Here is a 15,487-nt window from a genome sequence, read left to right on the forward strand (position 1 = left end):
AGTTTATAATTATTATTTGCAAAAGGGTTAATCCAATATAAACTACTCTGCTATTAACAGACATGGAATTCCAAGTACCCAATAAGTATTTCTTGAATAAATTCAAGTACCTATTGTATATCTCTATGTTGATCTCTAATAGACACTATCACTTGACCTTATCCAAATTAAACTACTCTTCATTCTCTCTTCACCCCTAGCAAACCTGTTCCTCCCCAAATCTACTTTACTGTATATATATAATACATATAAATATCATATGTATATATGAAAAGACTATCATCCAAAAAGTCACCAAGGCCCTCTAAGTCTTAAAGACAGAGAGCTACTCTGCAGTCCTCACCTCAATCTTTGCAATATTTGACACCTTCCTTATGGAAACTCCTCTTGTGGCTTCCATGACATTATTCTCTTTTGGATTTCTTCCCTTTGGCTTGTGGGACCTTGGTCTATTTTATAGGCTCTTGTTCTAATGGAGCTTATATTCTAGAGGAGATCTATCTATCTATCTCTCTCTCTATCTATCTATCATCTATCTATCTATCTATCTATCTATCTATCATCTATCTATCTATCATCATCTACCTATCTATCTTCTTGCTGGCATTTGCACCTAAATGTATAATAGGCCTTTCAAACTCAACATGTCCCAAACTGGAACACTCTCACTCCAGAGTCTTTGCATTTGCACTTCCACCAAATATCCACATGGTTCACAATTCTTACTCCCTTCAGGTCAACTGCAAAGTCAATTTTTAAATGAGGCTTTCCTGACCATTTGCTATACAATGAATACAACCTGCCCCTTCCTTTTGCACTATGTATCCCCTTCCTTTCCTTTATTTTTCTCCGTGGAACTTATCACATGTAAATATTATAGATCTATTTTTTAAACTGTTGTTACCAATCTCCCCTCACTGGAGTGTAAGCTCCATGAGGGTAGGGCCTTATCACTGCTAAATCCCTAGCACTGAGAAAAGAGCCTAGCATGGAGTGGGTGTTCAATAAATATTTGTTTTTGTTTTTTTTTTAAGATTTTATTTATTTATTTAATTGACAGAGAGAGAGAGAGACAGCGAGAGAGGGAACACAAGCAGGGGGAGTGGGAGAGGGAGAAGCAGGCTTCCCGCGGAGCAGGGAGCCCGATGCGGGGCTCGATCCCAGGACCCTGGGATCATGACCTGAGCCGAAGGCAGTCGCTTAACCGACTGAGCCACCCAGGCGCCCCTCAATAAATATTTGTTAAGTGAATGTTGAAGCTACTTAACTAGAAGAGAGTGAGAAGCATGGGTGAGGAAGGAACACTAGTATTCACAAGCTGGGTGATAGAACAAGGGCCTATAAAACAGACTAGCAGGCAAGGGAAGGAAACTCAAGAGAGAATAAGGTCCCAGAAGCCAAAAGAGGAATTTCCAAGGAAGGTGCCAAATATTGTGAAGATCAAATGAGGCAAGAACTACAGAGTGGCTCTCTGTCTTTGAGAGTTAGAGGGCGCTGATGACTTTATGGATGACAGCTACTTCAGTGATGTGGTGGAAGAGAAAACCAGACCACAGTGGGATGGAGTAGCAGTAAATAGAAACATAGGGTTAAAGGCTGGGAGAAAGGGCAAGTAGGCAAGCAAGGCTGAAGCTGCAGGAATGAGGGTTTAATGATAGAGGAAAGTCGAGGAGAAATCAGCTCAGCTCAGCTGGAGGGGTTTGCCTTAGGCAGAAGGAAGATCTCACCCTTGGACTCTGAGATGCTAGGAAGGAGGATAAGATGGGTTTGTTTGTCTGATGTACAGAGTCAGGCTGGTACATACGGTTGTATAGGTTACGTCTCATCTGAGGACCACTGACAGAGGGGGCCATTCTGCTCTCCAAGTTCTAAGCCCTGACACGGGGCTGTGTCAGCAGCTTTTATTAATGTAGTATCCAAGCCATGCCTCTGAGGTGCTGTGTACCTTTTTGTAAGGTTTACAAAGGAGGCCTTGTATGGAACGTATATATTTTTAAAGAAATATATGTATTAAACTTTATATATTAAATATTACAGGTATAGTGGAAAGCCTCTTGCGTACTACTCTGTGGTCCCAATGCCCCTTCTTCTTCCCCAGATATAATCACCATCCTGAATTTGGTTGTTTTCATTCCCATGCATGGTCTTACACTTTTACTATACATGTGTTCCCATAAACAATGTATTTTTGCATGACTTTAAAATTTGTATTAGTGGTCTCCTACTATACATATTACTCTGTAATTTATTTTTGCTGAATATTTACCCATGTTGAGAGTTATCCCTGTTGATACATGTACCTCTAGTTTGCTTTCATTAATTTCATGAATATTTATTCATCCACTGACTAAATGTCCCATATTTTTTTTCTCCATTTCTCTGTTGGTGGACATATATGTTACTGTTTTTAAGGTTTCTGTTTTTAAAACCAAAGCTGCAATAAATTTTATGTGTCTCCTTATTACATATCGAGAGCTTCTCTCAAAGTGGAATTGCTGGTTTGTGAGGGGTGCCCACTTTCTTTTTACTAGATGGTGCCAACTTGCTCTCCCCATGGATATAGCAACATGTGCTGCCATCAGCCATGCATGAGGGTTACCATTTTCTGGGTTGGTTTGTTTTTTTTTTTTTCAGCATTTTAAGTTTTCTCCCATTTAATAGGTTATAGTTTTTATTGACATATTCCTGATCATGCATAAGTTTGAGTATATCTCATATGTTTATTGGCCATTTGGGGTTCTTTCTTTTGTAAATTGTTCATATCCTTTCCTTTTCCTTCTCATTATTTTCACTTTCCTTAATGATATATAGGGTGTTTTTTGAATTCTGGTTACTGATTCTTTAATGCAAATATCTTCTTGTGCTTTGTGGCTTGTCTTTAATTTTTTAATGATGCTTTTGGTTGCATACATGATTTACATTTTAATATAGTCATATTTTTTCAATCTTTTCAAGGATGAATCAATACAAATAATTTTTAGGTGTGTGTGCTGGAGGGGGAAGTTATCAAAGGAAACTCTTGCCAAGTGATCTTTCTTTTTTCTGTAAAGTAAAAGGAGAAGTCAACTTTGAAGAGATAACTGTGGAGTCCCTGAGGTTCCTCCTGTAGGGGACATGTATTAATTGAGTCCACAACAAATGCCTAGATCTAGGAGTTGGCTGGGGTGGGGGGGGGTGGTGAAACAGGATTTCATACATAGAACCTTGCTTTACTAGAGCTTACCATCAGAGGACTAATACAGGTTAGACTGTGTAACCCTGATATACTTCCTTAGAAACTCAGAGGAAGGAGAGATGGAGGCAGGATCGAGTTAACTATGGACTGGATTAATCAGGGAAGACCATATGTCGACTTTCTTGACCTGCTATAAATCTAAGAATCACAAATGAAACATAGATAAGGAAACAGAGGCCGACCCAAGTTAAGGTCTCCCAGCTAGTGAGAGGCAGAATGCATACTAGAACTATAGTTCCCAGACCCAATGTGCTCCAGCTGCCACTCAAAGCATGTTGACATGTCTTCTTTTGATCATAAAATAGAGGTCTGAGAGTGAAGCAAAGGAAAAGTCAAGTAAGACAAAATAGAAATTCAATTACAACCAAAAGAGGCCCAAGACCATTTAAACTGGGTTCACAAACTGTTGGATGCAGTTATTATATTCACATCTAGTTGTTTGTCTTATGAGGCTACAGGCAGGTATGTTATCCTCATCTTTTTTTTTTTTCAGTTGGGACAGAAAAAGGTAAAGTGACTTGACCCAGGACACTTTACAAGTTATAGCAAGACAGAGTCAATAAACAAGGGCTCCATGTTCAATACTTTTCTCTTCCTAAACCACAAGACAAACGGCCACGTATGTCTACAAATTATAGTCACTTTCTTGTTGCAGTTACCTTAGTTTTGTTCTTCCATTAACTGTCAGGTTAACTAGTTCTAATTCCCCCTGCTTGTGGAGAAATCATCAAATTAGGCAGCTAATAAGTAGCACTGAAAAAAGTAAACCAGAGGTACATTGATCAAATTTCTCATAATCAAGCTATTACAGTCCTGTTTTTCCTATCTATATCCTTATCAGCAAACACGGATGTAGAAATCACCTTCAAATGCCTGCAGAGACAGATCATTAATTAGGATCAATCAAAAGTTCTCTCCAGCCAGAAAATGCTTCAAAACGTTAACTCCTTTTATCTTATTATAGTAATAGCCTTATGAAGAAACTAGTTATCTTGTGCCTGTGTCAGAGAAATATCATAACACCAATTACAAGAAATCCTTAGACTATTCTCCAAAATCAAAAACAATGTCCATTGCTGTCGAAAGTTTGCTTCCTCCATGTTCCCAAGGAGATAGAATTCCACTAGGGCCAGGCACACCTGGCCCCTTGGATAGGATGCCTACAGGAGCTCTGTTCTAAACCACTAGTCTAGGGTGCTCTTCCTAGATGTGAAAATACTAAGGGGGCAGAAGAGGGAGGCAAGAAGCTCTGCTAGTGAAAGCTGGTGAGCAGTCACCAACGCCCTTTCAGAACTGGGTCTTTAAAGGTACCCTTCCAGACAGGGAAGTGAGGAAAAGCATGTGACGTGGAACAGACCCTAGCAGCAAAGCAGTAAGGCATGAAAGGGCGGGGCAGGTTTGTATATGGATACCACTGTGTGGTCAGTGTTCAGGATGAGAAGCAGGCTGTGACCATATCACCAATGGCCTTGTAGGGTGGGCTAACAAGTTGGGATTTTACAGGTAGGTCTGGGCATGCTTGGACTGGTGTTTCCAGAAAACCAATCTGGCAGCCAAGTGTGGGAGATGAATCTTAGGGAAGAAGCCCCATTCTTATGCTACTGCATCAGGCTAGGAGAGACAATGATGGCAGCGTGGTCTGCGGCACTAGAGTGGAGATGAAGGGATACATCCAAAACACATCCGGGGGAAGAATTAGGCAAATGACTATAAGGGAGAGAAAGTAATTCTTTTAGCTGAAATTGGAAAAAAAATTAGTAAGAGCATCAGTGTCATAGAATACAGAAGATGAAGTCAGGCAAAAAATTAAAAATTTTAAAAACTTCTTTATAATAGTCAATCATTTTCTATCTAGGAAGAGTCTGTTTTCAGGAAAAAAATAATTTATTCCTTTTTTTAAAAATAAAATTTACCCTAATGGTTTTTCTGTTTATAAAATTCATGCTTAAATGGCTTTTGATGTGCTGGAGTAAATAATCACCAATTGTGCCAAAAAATTTCAGGAAATTCTTCAACAGAAGAAATGCCTCATCTGTGTATCTGAGATGCTTATGCATAAGCAAGGTCTCCTACAGCATAATATATATAATAGCATCTATATATTAATCTCTCTCTCTCTACACAAACACACACACACACACACACACACACACACACAATCAGAAATCGATTTAAAACAAACACGGTATCATCTGCAGGAAGTACCAAGGCATTTTTTCCATTAGCTTTCAATGTGAGGAAAACAAAATGAGAAGGTGACATTGTTTCATGGTTTCTTTCTTTCTTTCTTTCCTTTTTTTTGAGGAAAAACTAAGCCTTATTTTTTAAAACTGAACCACTAGGGAAGTATATCACAGCCTTGAAACACCAACCACAGACTATATTATCACTTTAAATAATAAGTTGGTAAAACAACGAGATCCTTATCAAAATGATAAGGTGCTAGAGCTGGGGCAGGAACGCTGCTTGTTGCAAAGGCCTTAGGCACAAGTGGTATTTGGTAATGGGGGGGATGTCCCTCTTTTGCTTTAAAGGAATCACAGCTTACCCGAGTTGCTTACTTTTTCTCCTTTGACCTTCCTATTGCAAAGGGATTGTCTCAATAGGGCTCTGTTATTTCAGGAGGCTAAATAATATTGAGTTCAGGCTTTCATTCCATTCTGTTCTATAAAAACCAGGTTTTTCTAAATCTAGTACTTAATAACTCTCTTAATTAAGAAGTTCCTCCTTCAATGTTCATTTCCTGGATACTGGTATACAGTGCAATCAAAACCCCCTTTCCCTTCAAGGGAGAGTGTTACTACTCCAAGATTTTTGTCCTGTGGTTCTGCTGCAGAGAGCCTCAGGGCCCACCACGGCAGCCAGTGAGAGGAAAGGGCTGCTTCCCATACCCAGTCTAATATCGCCTCTCATGGTTTTGCAAGGTCTCTTAGCTGAAAGATGTAATGTGTATTTCAAGAAATATATATCCACATCTTAATGGCCTGAAACACATACCTACAAGGAACTGTTCAAAGTTCTTATCCAAACTACCTCTCCCAACTCCACACCTTATATCAACCTCATGCCCTTGTATATAAAACAAAACCAATAAAAACAAAGAGCCAGAAACCCTTTTTTCCCTTCTAAATTAGTGACCTCATAGATTTTGTTTTACAGCTTATGGAAAATGATTTGGTGATCCTTCTGGTAAACAGGAGGTTGGCAACAGACAGAAACACCTCTGCTCACACTCCACCAGATCACAGGCAGGTTAGAGGAAGCTGCCAGCCTGTTCATACCTGTGTACTGAGAAGAATCTGGTACCTTGGAGGGCTCTGGCTTGGTACAAGGGAGATCGCTCGTGCCAGGACAAGCATGGGAAACTTAAGCTATCAAAAACTCTCCTGTGCTATCTCTGACCCAAATTTTAGCACCACTTTTTTTCCATTTCACTTTCTAGGGTTGAAACAAAGGAACCCATATCCAGAGGGAAGAGGCACATGCCTCAAACTTGATACCATCCTTAATTTCTTCAGGAACATCACTTAAAAGACCAACACTCCCAATTCTCTTTTTAAATAGATTCCTGCTGTCAACCCTGATGGCCAATTGCAAAGACTTCTATTTCCCAATGGATAAGAGACTGCTTCATCTTCTTGGTCATGGTTGGGATGAGGTGCATGTGGTCATCCACACACAAGTCTCCAGCTGCCACTTCACCTGAAGCTCTTTACTTCCTGCATCTATTGAATGTTTGGCTTTGTCATCACAATGCATGGTGCACTGGGCCAGGTGGTCCTGGAACTTCTCCAACTGGGCTTGAGCCAGAGGCGCATGGCAGCGCCCAATGCATTGGTGCACCTGCTGCATGGACTCTTGGCTGTCCTCCCGACAGCCGGACTGCCGCAGAATGTGAGGCCCTGCATCTTCCGGATGTTCTCTCGCTCCAGACTCTTCACCATGGAGTCGACTGCCCCCTGCACTAGGAGCTGCTGCAGCTCTGTCAGGGCAATCCCGCACCATACCCTCCTCCGCACCAGTGCCCACAGGGACTCCAGTGCTCGGGCCCCCGTTTCACAGCTTCTAATACAGCTTCTGCAAGAGAGGCATCAGAGGTGCCTAAAAATAGGGGTGATACAGAGGAAGTATGCCTTTTTCCCTACCGTTCATGCTGTGGTGCACTGCCCAGATTCCCCTTTCGGGACTCAGGTGCTCATTCACCCAGAACTAGGGCGTGTTGGTGGCTGATGGTTTTCAGCTGAATTATTTTCAGCCCCCTTCACAGGGGCAGCCCACATCTATTGGCTGATCATTTGGGGTTGGGTGGGTATAAAGTCCTGCCCCCCTTCACATAAGGGGTAGAGGATCTTTAAAAGGCCATTCAGCTCCAGAGCTCCCCTAGGAATAGCTAAAGACTTGGCTACAGCTGTGTGGCAGCTTCTTCTCCCTCTGCCCAGCCCTGCTCCTGTCATTCTCACAGGTGATATTCCCAAGGGCACTACCCAATAAACTTCTTCATGGAAATCGGAGTCTGTTTCCCAGGAATCCCAACCTATGGCACCTACCAGGACCACAAAAAACCTTCCATGAGCACTAATTACACAGAATGAAGAGTGTCACTATAAAAGTATGTATTAAACGTACTGGGGTCTTGAACAAAATGAGCCATACTCCCTACTTACATTCTAGCTTATGTTCTAAAACTGACAACACAGAGATGTTGTAAACAGCACACAAGTGACTTACAGGACTTTCAATACAAAGTTATTTTACCGAAAGAATCATAGCAAGAATAATAGCCAAACTATGAAAGAATCATAGCAAGAACAAATACAAACATATATATTAAAACCAAGAACAGGAGTTGAGTCCAGGTGACTAGCAGTTCTTCGTCTGTTAGATACTATAAACCATGATTTTTTCCCCCTGGTTGTTCATTTTGCCTATCTCCTCCCCTGAAAAGCTGCTTGACAAGGTTACTTCCCTAAGGTTCAATCATTGTGGGGGTGGGGGGGAGATGACGGACTCCTGCAGTAATCGGACTGATGCCTGTGTGTCCCCACTGCCACCTAATGGGTTCTTTGAGCATTGAAGCCTCCATTGAATAATTGAATAGTACTTTTTTTTCAACTGCTAACACTATGTCAATAAAATGGCTAAATGTGACCATATCAAACTATGGGCCACTAGTTTTCACGGGGCAAACACTGAGGCTTATTTTGACTTCTGGAAAGAAGTTGTGTTAACTGTCTCCTTTTTCCTATTTACATTTGGGTACAAATAACCAGCCATCCAGGTTGTTTGGTAAAGTATTCTTTTTTTTTTTTTTTTTAAAGATTTTATTTATTTATTTGACAGAGAAAGACACAGCGAGAGAGGGAACACAAACGGGGAGTGGGAGAGGGAGAAGCAGGCCTCCCGCCGAGCAGGAAGCCCGATGCGGGACTCGATCCAGGGACTCCAGGATCATGACCTGAGCCGAAGGCAGTCGCTTAACCAACTGAGCCACCCAGGCGCCCGTTTGGTAAAGTATTCTTAAAAAAAAAGGGCGGGGGCTCCGGGTGGCTCAGTTGGTTAAGCGTCTGCCTTCAGGTAATGATCTCAGGGTCCTGGGATTGAACCCCATGTGGGGCTCCCTGCTCAGCAGGGAGTCTGCTTGTCCTTCTCCCTCAGCCCCCCTCTGCCCCTACCCCCTGCTCATGCATGCTCTGTCTCTGTCTCTCAAATTAAAAAAAAAAGAGAGAGATTCCAGGCTGTTTCTGCAATAACTAAGCTTTTTCTAAGATAAATAGTCAATGAGAATATGGGGGTAGGAAACACTCAGATAAAGAGGGTATTTTCAGGGGCTAGGATGCAGATGAATCCAATTAACTCCGAGTTTAAGACCATCTTCAGACTACCACTGGAGACTGTTACATGAGAAAGCCAAACAGGGCCCAAAAAATGAAAAAAGCTCCTGTCACCACATCAGAGGGCAAGGCCCATTGGACCCTCTCCTGCCTGTGGGGAAGTCAAAATAATTCATTCTCATGCTTTTCTTCCTGGCCTTCAAAGAGCTCCTGTGACTGCTTCAGCCTCCACTGCCCACATCTTCCTGCTAGACCTTGACCCATCCAGCTTTCTACAGCCTTTTGTTTCTGACAATCACATATGCTTTTATAATCTCTCATATTACTTCTAAGCTTGTTAAAACTACTGCTAGCTCCTAGAGATCCTCTCAATTATCTATCTTCTGCTTTCCCCCATTTCCCAAACACACACACACACACACACACACTACCACTTAAAACTATTCTAGCTAGTTTACGAATACTTTTCTCCATCTTTTTATTTTGAAAAATTTGAAACATACAGAAAAGCTGAAAGATTAGTACAATGAACACATATATCATCTGGGATGACCGCTAACATCTTGCCACATTTTAATTCTCTCTCTTCATATGTGTATATATATAAACACACACACACACATTTATACACGTATATATGTATATACACACATACATTTAAACACATATACATATACATATATATACACACACACAGTAGTTCCCCTTTATCTGCAGTTTCACTTTCCATGGTTTCAGTTACCTGTGGTCAACTGCAGTCAACAAGCACATGATCCTCTTCTGAGGTATAGTCAGAAGGTCAGCAGAAGCCTAACACTATGTCACAATACCATGTCATTCACCTCACTTCATCTCATCACATAGGTATTTTATCATCTCACATCCTCACAAGAAGGGTGAGTGCAGTACAAGAAGATATTTTGAGAGAGACCACAGTCAGATAACTTTTATTATTGTATATTGTTTGTTTTTTAAAGACTTTATTTATTTATTTGGGGGAGAGAGAGGGTGTGCAAGTGGGAAGGGGTAGAGCAGAGGGGGAGGGGGAGGGGAGGGAGAGGGAGAGGGAAAGAATCTCAAGCAAACTCCATGCTGAGTTGAGCACGGAGCCTGACGTGGGCTCAATCTCATGACCTTGATATCATGACCTGAGCCGAAACCAAGAGTCAGATGCTTACCCAACTGAGCCACCCAAGTGCCCCTATTATGGTATATTGTTGTAGTTGTTCTATTTTATTATTTATTATTGTTAATCTCTTACTGTGCCCAATTTATAAATTAAACTTTATTAAAGGTATTTTATGTATAGGAAAAAAAAGTATATATAGGGTTTGGTACTACTATTTGCGGTTTCAGGCATCCACTGGGGGTTTTGTAACATATGCTCCCCCCCCAATGTGGATGAGGGGAGACTACTGTGTGTGTATATACACACATGGACATATATATATACATATGTATACATATACATACACACACCCACATGAATTTCATGAAATTTCATACAATTTTTTTGGCTGAACCATTTAAAGATAAATTACAGATGTATGGCACTTCATCCCTAAATACCTGAGCAGGTCATTCTTCTAAGTAACCTAAGTAGATTTCACAACCTAAGTAAATTTCACACTCAATAAAGTTAACAATAATACAATACCATCTAATACCCAGTCCATATTCAAATTTTCCAAAGTATCCTCAAAATTTCTTTTATAGCTTTTTCAAACCAAGACCCAATCAAGATTTACCCATTGCACTTATTGTTATGTCTTTTGGTCTTTTGTCTTTTAATCTAGGAGTCCCCCACTTTTTTTTTTCTTTTTTGAGGTGGGGAGGGGCAGAGAGAGAGAGGAAGAGCGAGAATCTTAAGCAGGCTCCCAGCTCAGCGTGGAGCCTGACATGGGACTCAATCTCACAACCCTCAGATCATGACCTGTGCCAAAATCAAGAGTCGAAAGCTTAACCAACTGAGCCATCCAAGCATCCCTCCCCAACTCTTTTTAACGACACCGACCTTTTGAAGAATTTAGGCATTTTCTTATAGAATGTCTCATATTTTGGATCAGATTCTTCCCTCAGGGTCATTTTATCTGTTCCTCTACCTCTATTTCCTATAGACAGAAATTTAGGTCAAAAGGCTTGATTATATTCAGGTTAAGCATTTTTGGCAGAGTTCTTTCATTGGTGATGCTGTTACTTCATGTTGCATCAAATCAAAAGGCCTATAAAGTCAGGTTGTTCACCATTAGTGGTGTTAAGTGTGATCACTAGGTTAATTACTTTATAATTAAGTAATCTGTGGGGTGATACTGTGACACTGCACACATCCCCTTTTCCCTACTCCCTTTTACAAGATAGGTTCTAGCGTCCATTGATGATCTTTGCCTCAATTATTGGGGACTGCACAGATTTTTCCAATTGTATTATTCCATCTATAGGTACTAGCTGGCATTTTCCTACAAAGGAAAAAAAAAAAAAAACCCTTCCCTCACCCTTGATTTTGAGTATCATTCTAGACTTAGGAACTTTAAAAATGCATTCAGTGCTTCGATCATCTATCACAGTCATTATTCTGTTTAGCCCAACTTGACTCACATTTGGCCAGAGGAATTGAACTTGATTCTGTGAGCTTTTTGACTTGATCCTATTAGTTTTGGGGTACTTCCTGGCTTTCTGGCAAGGTGTTCTAGGCTCACCTTTGTACTTTTGTATTTTCTGGGCCCGAGACCTGAAAACAACCACTTCTCCAAGAAGTGCTGTTTCTTTTGTGGAGAAAGGGATCTAGATATCAAGATATGGGCACCCTCCATTGGGAGAAATTATAATATATACTTCTAAGAAATATATACAAAAACAGCTCTAATTCAAATTTAACATCAGAGGGCTTCCCCCGTAAACCTTCTTTTATTTTATATTTTTCATTTCTTTTCTCTTAGATTGCTAACTAACATGTGATTCACTTTATAGTAGAATATAAAGTTTCAAAATTGCATTGCCAATAGTACTATTATAATAAATCTGTGACATCTGAGTTTTTGTTTTGGTTCTTTTTGCCCTCAGAGTATATCCCACTAAGAACATATGTAAGACTATTATTAAACATCATTTTCAAATATGTCTAAAGAATTTTGAATGACTGCCATTTCTGATCCTTGTAAAGCCTTAGGTTTAATCTTTTTCAAACTGAAGGAATCCTGTTTTCTCTTTTTGGTGGCATGTTTTCAGTTCTTTAGTGGTACATGTAAAACACAGGAATAGCTGAAAATGCACATCCTAAGATAAGCAAGGCAGTGCAAATATAAGTGAACAAACCAGAATTGCTATGACTGATGAGCACCTGCATTGGTCAGCATCCACTTAAGGGTGTTTTTCTGTCACCTTTAAATGAATGATGGCACCTAAGAATCACCTCAGGGTATATTTTCAATGCACTGTGTGCAAAAACACTCAATAAGTACAAAAAGCCAGTAGCCTGCTCTGCAGCAACTCTCCATGCAAACATTCAAAACACCTATTATGACTAAAGAGGGCAAAGGCACAAGCAGTTATTATGACTGTGTACACATCTCTAATTCATCATCTTAGGCATTTGTCAAGATTGCAAAAAATGTGGGCAAATCTGGTGCTACTTTTAGTCAGGAAGGGAGGTAATAAAAGCTAAAGAATGAAATCTCATGGAGCGCCTGGGTGGCTCAATCAGTTGAGTATCTGACTCTTGATTTCGGCTCAGGTCAGGGTCTTGAGATCAAGCCCCGAGTCAGGCTCTACACTCAGTGGAGTCTGCTTGTCCCTCTCCCTCTGCTCTTCCCACCGCCTCCCCTCGCATTCTCGCTCTCTTAAATAAATAAAATCTTAAAAAGAAAAAAAAAGAATGCAATCTGTCATTTAACCAGTAATTTGTCACATACTCTTGTGCTCTGCAATGGGCTGGCACATTTCCAAAGGCAGCTGCTATAATTTAATTTTCTTCAATGAAAGGAAATGGCTGTATATTCTAATGACAGTTTGGAGTCTTCAAATGTTATTTTACCTACTAGGTTTCAGTAAAATAAATACCAGGTTTAAAGAACTAGAGGTTTTAAGATACTGCTCTTTTTGAAGAATAAGCATGATCAAATTTGAATGAGAGCGTTTTAAGAAAAATTAGACACTGAAGTAGATTTTCACACTTCAATGGAGGTGGTAAGTACGAACGCTTATTTGAAGTATCACTCTTGGTCAAAGTTTATACTTGCTCCAATTTTGTCTCTAACAGCTATTGAACCACTGTGAAAATTAAATGAGTACATGTAAAGTGCTTAGAATGGCGCCTGGTATATACAACTGTTATTTTTTTTTTTAACAGATTTTATTTATTTATTTGAGAGAGAGAATGAGACAGACAGCATGAGAGGGGGGAGGGTCAGAGGGAGAAGCAGACTCCCCGCTGAGCAGCGAGCCCGATGCGGGACTCGATTCCAGGACTCCAGGATCATGACCTGAGCCGAAGGCAGTCGCTTAACCAACTGAGCCACCCAGGCGCCCTACAACTGTTATTTCTTTATGAGAATTAAAATTAAAACTATATTGCTTTTTTCCCCACCAAATATAAACTATGTTGTACAGAGGAGTGAGAGATTAAAAGCAATCCTGAAAACAAAAGCTATCAAGATGATATAGAAATCCATACATGAGCTTATAATAAATATTTTCCTATTTTCTGATCTGGAGGTGGTTCATTAAGAGTTCTCCTATTTTAGGGGTGCTCAGTCAGAAGAGCATGCAATTCTTGATCTCAGGGTCGTTGAGTTCAGCCCCACACTGGGTGTAGAGATTACTTAAATAAATAAAACAAAGAGTTCTCTTAATTGAAAGACTTTTACACAACTGTAAAGTTTACTTTATATCAAGGAAGATCCTCCTGGCATTAGTTCTTCATACACAATTAGAGTAAGTGCAGTTTTTTAAAACTACACTATATTTTAAACAAATTTCTATTATGTTAAGGAAATACATCCTTTCTGGTCTGTCTTTCTTCTTAATTCTAGCTACACACTGCTGCCCTCTGCATTTCAGTTCTTCCAAATTGCCACCCCAATTATCACAAACCTAGTTTCCATCTCTATAGGTTATCTGACTCAATGAGAGGGATATGTCTGTGTATGTAGAGAAGAAAAGGGAAGGCCCCTTCAAAAAAGCAAGAAGGCACTAGAGCAAGATGTTGTCACAGTCCAAAAGAGTCCATCTAAGAGGAGGGCCTTAAGGGTCCTGCAACAGACCCCAATCCCCCAGAGAAGGTTCTTTCCTGGCATTTATATAGCCTCTTTGTATCACAGGATTTTATATATATTTTTTAATATTTTATTTATTTGACAGAGAGATTTAGCTAGAGCAGGAACAGAAACGGGGAGTGGGACAGGGCGAAGCAGGCTTCCCGCGGAGCAGGGAGCCCGATCCGGGGCTCGATTCCAGGACCCCGGGATCATGACCTGAGCCGAAGGCAGACGCTTAAAGACTGAGCCACCCAGGCGCCCTGGATTTTATATTTTTAACTGGAAAAAATGATACACGTATGGAAAAAATTTAGAAAGGGTAAACAGCGAAAAATATAATCAGTAAAAACATTTGGCTTCTATTCCAAATCTCTCGATAGGTTTATGTATATATACAGTATATATCATTAAAAACATACATTTCTTTCTAAACGTAAATGGAAGTATTCACATCACCCTGCTTATCATTCAAGACAATAACTTGGAGACTGTTCCCTTTCAGGCGAGATTAACCTATATAATTTACTTTATTAAAACCAAGCAGGTTCTAACAAAATGTTTTAAATAAATCAACCTTCTCTTCAACAGGTTCTGCCACAATTAGCTTTTTATTGCTACCAAGGCTTTTATTATATAAAGCGATGGCTCTAAAACTTGAGCCGATATTGCTTATCACCTGGAGCGCTTTAAAACAGGTTGCTGAGCCACCTCGAGTTTCGGATTCAGAAGGTCTGGAGTGCGTGCTGAGAATTTGGCACTCGTAATAAATTACCAGGCGATGGTGACGCAGGGGTTGCGTGGACCACATTTTGCGAACGAACCACTATGATGCACGCCGCATTAAACTCCGTTCCTCCCACCTCCCAGCACCGCTCGTCTAAGAAGGCACACGCGATTACTCCCTGGGGAACTTCAGGACAGGTCCAACAACACCCACTCCTAAAGAAGTCAAGCACCCTGCACTCGCAGCAGAAATTGGGATAAGACAAACCTACATCCGGCGTCTGGCGCAACCTAGCTACGCCATTTCCTTTCTATGAAGCTCCGCCCACTCCGCGTCCCTAACGCGAGTAAGGCTGGGCTGCCCAGAGAAAGCTGGGCATCACGTGGGTAGGGCGGCGTCTCGCGAGGCTTTTAACCTCTCGCGAGACTTGAACCGCTTCTGTCTT

The 15,487-nt window shown here is 40.7% G+C and overlaps 1 long non-coding RNA gene and 1 pseudogene across 1 annotated transcript; both read right to left on the minus strand.

Annotated features, from left to right (window-relative positions):
- Window positions 1-6,809: 6,809 nt before the first annotated feature.
- Window positions 6,810-11,268, minus strand: LOC144382521 (protein FAM136A pseudogene; annotated as a pseudogene).
- A 3,152-nt stretch (window positions 11,269-14,420) lies between these two features.
- Window positions 14,421-15,473, minus strand: LOC144382544 (uncharacterized). The gene is made up of 2 exons (XR_013449631.1): window positions 14,995-15,473; window positions 14,421-14,597 (listed from the first exon to the last, which is right to left on the minus strand). It is a non-coding gene; the product is annotated as an uncharacterized LOC144382544 (long non-coding RNA).
- Window positions 15,474-15,487: the final 14 nt, after the last annotated feature.

Source organism: Halichoerus grypus, chromosome 7, assembly GCF_964656455.1.
Source record: "Halichoerus grypus chromosome 7, mHalGry1.hap1.1, whole genome shotgun sequence".
Classification (NCBI taxonomy): Eukaryota; Metazoa; Chordata; class Mammalia; order Carnivora; family Phocidae; genus Halichoerus; species Halichoerus grypus.